This window comes from Dysidea avara, chromosome 15 (genome assembly GCF_963678975.1).
Source record: "Dysidea avara chromosome 15, odDysAvar1.4, whole genome shotgun sequence".
Lineage (NCBI taxonomy): Eukaryota > Metazoa > Porifera > Demospongiae > Dictyoceratida > Dysideidae > Dysidea > Dysidea avara.
Window position 1 is genome coordinate 2,527,679 of NC_089286.1, and position 8,995 is coordinate 2,536,673.

Genomic DNA, 8,995 nt, shown 5'->3' on the forward strand with positions numbered 1-8,995 from the left:
TCCACCATTGTGTAAGTAATAAATGTATATATCAAACAAAAATTATACATAATAACATACAATGGTAAGTAGCTATCCACTACAGGTGGTATCCACCATTACACATACATAAAGTAGGTCTTCGATTGTCTAAACTCTCAATTATGCATAGTACGATTGACTGTTCTATTAGAGTATTTTGACAACCATTGTATGTTCTATTAAAGTAGAGTTCTGTGCGTGAATGAATACAATTCCCCAATCCACTTATTTGTGATCAAATAATGGATGTCCCACTGTGTATACCCAAATAAATCACCCTAACTCTATTGCAGTACATACATACAGGGTGAACATTATATAACATAGTTAGGCTTGTATTTAGGGCATACAATTTCTGGTAGTAAATAATTGTCAAAGAATGACTCAAGTTTTGAAATGCTGTCAGATTGCCATGCTGAATCTGGTAGAATTCGCTCTATTGACATTCCTTTGGTGGTATACACACAAAAGTCACACCATTTGTATAGATCTGACCCAACATACAACTGTAGTTGAACTTGATGATAGTAGGCATGGTTTTTCTTTAAGGTAACTGCAGAATTTTTAGCTTCACAATAGAAGTTGATATCTTGGCAAGCTTCTAATGGTGTAACATCCCGCTTGGAGAATGGGCATTTTATTTCTAAAATTCCTTCTGCTTCATTACACAGCCTGTCAACCACACGACCATCAGGTGATGCCCCAAGCCAACCATGTCTTGGATGGATAATAAAGCCACATTTTTTAACAGTCACTTGATTTTTGGATGTAATGTACTTTTGTATAGCAATGGACTCATGGTGCTGTCCCCAAACCATTGGTGCAGGTAAGGGATCTAATGGTTTGGGGTAGAGACAATATGTAATCAGTGCAACCGTTTTTTTCTTCTGAATCAGGATTCTTCCACGTTTAGAGCCTGTTATCCGCTTGTAGCGTAAGCAGTGCCATTCTGGTTGCAAAGATTGACTCCTTGTTTCCATTTCTACCCTTTGTCTTTCATGAGGAGTAACTCTTAGGTTAAGCTTAACAAGAAGGCATTGTAAGGTCATTTCATCACTTTGAACTACAGGCAATTCATCATCTTCAAAAGTAGAACTCTCTTCAATGGATGGTAATAGTGCCCAGTTTGTTTCATGTTCACTTTGAGGTGGTAACGAATATGTGTGGTCATGCTTAATTTTCTTTTCAGGTGGAAGAAGGATGTCTAGGAAAGCGCTTAGTTCACCAAATGACAGCAAACCACATCTAAACTCTTCAAGAGTTTGCTGTCCATTGTGCGGTACTCTAGTGGTCGAGGATCAAATACACTCCTGGATTTTTTATTACAATTTTCCTTCATCAGCTCACACTTTCTTAATGAAAGACCTGAAACCGGTATGATATCCAACTTCTTTTCTCGTGGTATACCCCAACACTGAAGCTGGTCTGTACAGGTTAAGAAACCAGGGATCTTACCAAACCTGCTAAACTCTTCTAGAGCATAACACAGAGCACCAATATGTTTACAGCTAGCATGTGGTCCTTTACCAGCAGGACATCCACACTCAGCACCTACTATAGCAAGTATATCAGGATCTAAATGCAAGAACAGCTTGTACATCTTGTCCTTTTTCATCTCTGGCATGCACTTGGTATGTAAGTTCAAAAAACCATTAGCCTGAGATATCATGATATCTTGGATGTGCCCACACCTAAACAGACTCATAGCAGAATTATTCAATGCTTTCACATCATTGGCTGGTTCACCATCTGCAAGAGTTCTCTCCACAAAATAACTGATCATTTGTGCATTGGTGAACACAAAAACATCTTCTGGCTGTTTTCCTGAATAAATATCTTTAAGCCTCTTCCAGCTATCTTCTGGAATCAGTGATGAAAAACTAACAGTAGCACTTTGACAACTTTCAGGGTTCACAACATCCTTATCCCACCCATTTCTGATGTAAGCTGTTACCCTGTGATTTGTGACACAATGTGTTAGCTATATACCAAGTAGTTTTCATCTAACCTAGCAACAAGATCAGGTTTTTTCCCTTAAGAGAGGCTTGCCGGCATTGTAACCAGCGCTTGAGTTGTGGAATGGTTAAAGTGGATGGGTCTCTTCCACACAAACTAGCACCAGGCACATCTTTTTCATTGACCCACGGTAACAAGTTGTTTGATGGTAATTCTTCAGTATCACTTGTCATCCAATAACACTGCTATTTCTAAACAACTTATGACCAGCTAGTACACAAACCTTAAAACTAAATTCCTGTATTGTTACCGAGATTGTTATGCAATGTGTTCAGTGAATGCAAACAAACTTAACCACAGCGTGAGCCGCTGGAGCCGCTACTTGCCAAATTAGTCAGCTGGTGTTCTAATTACAACCTTGTTCAAAACTGCTGTCCAGTACAAGCAAAGCACTACTAACTACACAAAAACACTGTCAACTACACCTTGACAACAAAACACTAATTACGCGATGCCCTCTGTGCCATATTTTCTAATTACGCGTTTTTAATAAATGAATATGTGCCATTAGGTAGCAACAAAAAGCTTTTGATAATAATGTTACAAACTATGAGTTAGGCCCCCAATAATGATACTGGATAATTTGGCCTTCCCCGTTCCTGTTATCATAAGGGTGGTGCCTAAATTGTCCACGACCATGTCCACGATTCCCTTGTCCTACATGGATAAAAGTACAAGAGACAGTAGCTACATACTATAGTTCATAAAGTTATAAAAATTTCCATCACCTTTATATTTATATCTATATACATGCAATAACAGAGCATACATTTAGGTCATAAACCACTGCATTGGAAAGTGCTGACACTGATCAGTGCATGCACTAATGAATAGCTACTATAAATACTATGAATATTTGTTAGACTATATCTGCGATGGCCTATCAATACACCAAAACATACAATCTCCACAAAACAATGTATACAATATAGTCAAGGGCAGATTCAGCAGGCCAGGCTGCACACCAGTAGGCATATGGAGCAGGGAAGCCTGAGTGGCACAGCTCTCCAGAAACTACAACTGTTTCATAATATAGTTATATGACTCAAAAGTTTGATGTAGAGTGAACAAATGTTGTATAAGGATAAGTGACTGTCACGAGTAGTCAAGCTAGCTATATATGAGCCTAAAGAATGGCATACACAAGACCATAACATTTCATTTACAAAATATTCTTAGTGTGCCCTTGCTGTATTCCATATTCAGCAACCAAGAATTGTCCTGCAATAATGCTATTTGTGGTGACCGTTCTATTAGAGTATATAATAATTGAATGTTCTATTAGAGTATCTCAATTTTTAAGGGGGGGACGACGACGTGCCCTCTTGGATTTGCCACTGATAGTGTATGAAAAAAATTACATATTCTTACCCAATCGTTTCACCACAACGCCTAGTTGGCTGGTGGTCCGCTGTGAGAGTTGCACAGCAGAAAAAAATTCATGTACACCTGTGTGTTAAAATAATAATATTGATCAATGTGGGTTAAATTAATTCTATTTACCGATTGCTTGGGGTTGCACAGACTGTATCTGTAGTGGTTGTTGCACAAACTGCAATGGATTTACATGTAGCTGAGGTAAATGGGGTTGCTGTATCGCTGCTTGTGGCTGTTGCACTGGCGCTGATGATCCCGCAGCTGGTGGCTGTAATACTGCAAGTGGTTGCTGCTGCAGCATCATGGGTGGCTGTAGCATCACCGTTGGTTGTGGCTGTTGCCCTTGGAGTGGTTGATGCTGCATCGGAGGTGCCGAGGGAGCTACTAACTGCGAGACCTCCAGCTGATGTTGAATTTCATCTATATTGAATACAATCGATTGTATCCCTACAGGTAATTTTTAGCCCAATACTATAAACTTACCACTAGCCATTGCCGATATCAATACAGCAGTTTAACGCACTAGCAAAAAATTACCACTCTGCCAGAACAGTTCGCGCTAAAGACAAATTTTTCGCGCTAAACATCTACCAAACATCCATGCAATTTTAATTTCCCACGTGCGCTAGCAAAGTGCATTCACAAATGAGAGAAAATTTAATTGTTATGTTAGCAGATATGGTATGGGTATGGGCGGTGCTACCTGACCCACTAGCACACATCGTGGTAATGAGATCACTGAGCATAGTGAATAGATAATAGATTTTCATGCAGAGTAAAAAAGGCCCCCATTTTCTCTTGTATGTTGTCATACTTTCATGACGTTATCATCATAATGTCAACATAATGCTATGACATAATTAAAGTTTGTTCCATACAGATCAACTTGAATGTTGGGTACCACCTATAGTAAAGCATAAACAGAAATGACAACAGACATTACGTAAATTTTATTACAAAATTATAGTACAGTGGAACGTTTTCCAAACCTCTTGGGAACAGAGATTGTCTGAAAATTCCATATCTCTGAAACTGTGTAAATACCTTAAAGAACATTGGCAAAAATTCAGTATTATTCAACTACTCTAAGAGAACAGTTACTACTCTAATAGAGCACACACACACACACACGTGAACAGCACACCAAGTCATCAAGCCAACCTTTTATTTTCTAGCTTGTCTATCCAAGATGTAGGTTGTCCACCTCAGTACTACTACATGTGATAACCTGAGAAAATCAACAAACAAAAATATTTTAACAGACACCACATGCACACGCACACACAGAAGCACATGTACACACATGCACACGCACACTAACTGCACATTAAATAAACAAAGCATGCAAAATTTTGTTCTCATCTCGAGTGTATACCCGTGCTTATTCAGCATAGGCACGTGGATAGGTAGAGGATACCTCAAAACAAAAGAAGGGTTGAATATCATGTGTTGTGTGCATACATGCATATGTGATATACATACACCAGGTTATCAGTCTTGGTCTTGGACAAAACTTACATGTGAAGAAATCTGTTAGCCATTTTTTTATATCGCTGGAGCAATCCACAATATATTTGCTATAGTACAAAGAGAATACAATACATACAGTAGGTTTTAATTAACATGAAAGTGGCTATGGGACATAGATCAGATAATATGCAAGGAATTCTATTTAAAAGATGTAAGTAAACAACCAATTGTTTTATAGTAGGTATAGTAGGACATTCTGTGTTAATGCAGAGGAAGTTGATCACATGACATATCGCTAGATAGTATGTGCATATCGGAATATCGGGATAGTATCACTATCGGTATCACCTATATCGTTTGAAAATTTACTATCAGACAGTAATTAACAAGTAAAATATGGAGAAATATCTGCAAAATACTTCAAAATAATAACTTTTTGGAACAAGAATCAGCCTAAAAGGCTGTTTAATATCTTATGCAAAATACATGCATGGGTACATCCTTCCTTACAACTCTATTTGAAGGCAACTAATAGGAAATAGGTGAATTATCACTATTGTTTTACTATTGTCTATCGTGAACAGTGTCATGATATCGTTCGGGCAGTGAAAATTTCACTATCGCTCAGCCCTAACTTATACCTATCCATATACATGTGCTATACTTGTACACACTTGAACAAGATATGTGACCTATTGAAATGACCCCTCCTACATTAGTAGTACTGTAGTAGTAACATAAATTTGATACTGGGAACAATTGTTCAAATCTAATGTATGTAATTTTAACCTGCATTATACCCTACACAGAACTAGCTAGGTATCAATTTATAAATAGCAAGCTTATAAACATGAGACCAGATGGCCCTAAGTGGCACTCTCTTATACCCTCAATTCTTTGCAGAAAAGAATGTATAAAAATGTAAGGAACTGATATAGAATTACTTTCCCTTGCATAGGAAGTGGAGATGAGGGGCCAAGCCCCTCCCCCTCTTTTATGGGCAAGAAAAGATTGAAATACTCTAATAGAACAGTCAGGATCTGAATACTCTAATAGAGCAGTCACAGTATTCAGAGCAGTATAGCAAATTCCTTAACTACATTTGTAGTTATAAATAAGGAGATAGAATTGGTGGAGAGCAGCTGTTGTCAGTAATTAGTTACCTTTTAAGGCTTTTTTTTTGGTCTTCAGTTTATAGCTGGCCTGGCCCCCTCACTCTTTGGCCTGCTCCACCGCTCCTGTTCCCTTGGGATATACATGCCTAAACGTATCTTCATTTTTGACCCATTGTACATCAATTACATAAATTTTGCCATGACACACTATTGTAAAATCAACATAATTTAGGAATAATTACAGCAAAACAATGTTCACCCCACACAAATCCTAATTTAACATGTACATAACACACCTAAGGTAACTACTGTATGGTCAATATTCCAATATTTTAGTGCACTATCCTGCTGTGTAATTTATATTCATTTTTTTGCTAAAATCGAATCTCAAACATTGGACTATATAGACCATACAGTAGGTCCCACCTCCACCCGTTCATGACCTTGATATTTAAGACAAACTATGTTCACTAATATAACATGTACATAACAGATCTAAGGTAGTCTCGTGCCCAGACCCCACCCACTGCGTTGTTGAGTAGGGTCTGGTGACTTACGCAATCTTTTTGGGCCCGCCGCCGTATTGTTTACGCATTTGTATCCATAGCTATAGTCGGCCATTTTCCTACTTCCAGCCTATCAAATCGCGTTGTACCTGAATCAAGGCGTCCGATTAATCAGAAAAGAAAAATGGCGTAGGGCCCAAAACTCCTGCAAATGTCACCAGACCCTATTCAACGCGGTGGGTGGGGTCTGGGCACGAGACTAGATCTAAGGTAACTACTGTATGTTCAATATTCCAATACTTTAGTGCACTACCTTATTGTGTAATTTTTTGTTAAAATCAAATCACAAACATTGGAATATATAGACCATACAGTATGTCCCACCTCCACCCGTAGCTATTTCATGACCTTGATATTATTAAAGACAAACTATGTTAACATATACATAACGCATCTAAGATAACTACTGTATGGTCAATATTCCAATACTTTAGTGCACTATCCTGCTGTGTAATTTTTTTTGGTAAAATCAAATCACAAACATTGGAATATATAGACCATACAGTAGGTCCCACCTCCACCCGTAGCTAGTTCATGACATAATAGCACCTTGATATTTTAAGGTATGCACAGACACATAATTAAAGACAAAACAACAGATGGTAGATGGTCACTCTGTGTAATTCTTGAAATATTAAGGTGTATACATATAGGCCAAGAACTCAATCAAATATTACTGTACAACAGGAAATATTGACAAATTTGATGATTTTACAACAATTAATGAGATTTGACAAATTAATCTAATGAATAGCAAGAAATCATAGATTTAAACATTTTAAACACTGACTTTTAAGGTGGTTGATGAATTAAAGAAACCAATTTGTAAAAATTCATCAGATTTTCATTCATCAAGATTTCCTGTCGCATGGTAGAATAATGAGCTCTTGGTATGGTCCTCCTCCACTCATAGCTACTCATCACCCTCCTCCACCCATAGCTACTCTAGTATGCATAGGTGGTCTTCACTGATACTTACTGTGGCACACTGGATAAAGGAACTTAACAATAATGCACTGTCTGTTCAACAAAAATTATTTTGTTATTTGTGCATACTGTACAATGACCTTACAGTGCTAGTGCACACAGTGAGCCTTGTAAAAATGCCTACTAAATGTACAATCACTTTGCAAATATATTCCTCTGTATTATTAAGAATTAGAGTACAGAGGTTCTCCCACCTCCACTCATAGCTACTCTTTATGTATGATACCAGCATAATATACACAAGTTTATATGTTTCTCACAGTGTTCCTGTATCACTCTAGATAGCAAATTTCTCTTGTGACTGATATATGTTTACAGTACAAGCCAATTTATTACACTGTGCAAGTCAGGATAACACAAATACTGATAAGACCTTTATAACATCTCAACACGGTGATAAAATAGCATATATAGACCAAGTGAACCCTCTGGCCAAGACACAAACCTAACAGTCATATCATCCGATAGACACCATCTATCACCGTTTCTATGTATGCTTGTATAGTGACCTGAGTGGGGACTAACTCCATGATGATATATAGTACTATGCACCCTATACGTGACACCATTTAATGATATCACAGAAGTGTCTACCTGGTTTACCAACACTAATTTTTTATGAATTGTTCCATCAGCAGAGTAGCTAAAAATACTTAAAACTACAACAATGACATCTCCTGCAGATATAAGTATTTCGCGTTTTTGCATTTGTCCCACTCTACAAGAGAAACACATAAAATCTGGAGGACTATTCCATTGTCCTGCGGCACTAAGTAGTTCACCCATATCTACAACATTACTGGGTACAAATAAAACTAACATCCGGTTCTGCAGATGTCTAGAATAACTGTTTATCACAAGCAGAACAACGAAAATCACAACGTGCTTGTAATGAAACATTTGCATCAATTTCGGTGCAAACGTCAGTTAGTTTTTGAAAGAAATCACACACATCTTGTTGATGGGGAAGACTAAATGGTGGGCCTAGAGCATGTCTGATAGGGGTCACTAGCAAGCATGAGGCATCAGCATAGTCATCAGCTAATCGTCTAATAGGATCTAATGAACTGTTTTGTAAAGCTCTTCTTAGTACAGGGGACTGTAGTAAGCATTGAATAACAGAATTAGCATAACAAGAAACACGATCTATGTTAAAAAATCTTTTACAACAGACTAGGTTAGTGGTAGACGTAACAACTGGCATTTCTGGATGAAATTTTCTGCTAGATGATTTATGATTATTTGCAGGCTTAGAAGTATTAATCAAGGGCACTGCACTTTCATAAAACAGCATGCACAGATCTTTTGCACCTTTTGGCCATGGTGCGACTCTTATTGTTTAGTCAGTGCAATGTATCCATTTCTTTTCAGCAGATACAACACTGTAATAGCTTACACCAGTACTTTTGCTATGATTATAATGGACACTAGATTTTAATTTAA

General features: G+C 37.6%; 1 long non-coding RNA gene across 1 annotated transcript; it reads right to left on the reverse strand.

The window, feature by feature from the left end:
- Nucleotides 1-4,189: 4,189 nt before the first annotated feature.
- On the reverse strand, nt 4,190-8,995 carry LOC136245794 (uncharacterized). The gene is made up of 5 exons (XR_010696126.1): nt 6,890-8,995; nt 6,048-6,425; nt 4,933-4,991; nt 4,576-4,642; nt 4,190-4,318 (listed from the first exon to the last, which is right to left on the reverse strand). It is a non-coding gene; the product is annotated as an uncharacterized lncRNA (long non-coding RNA).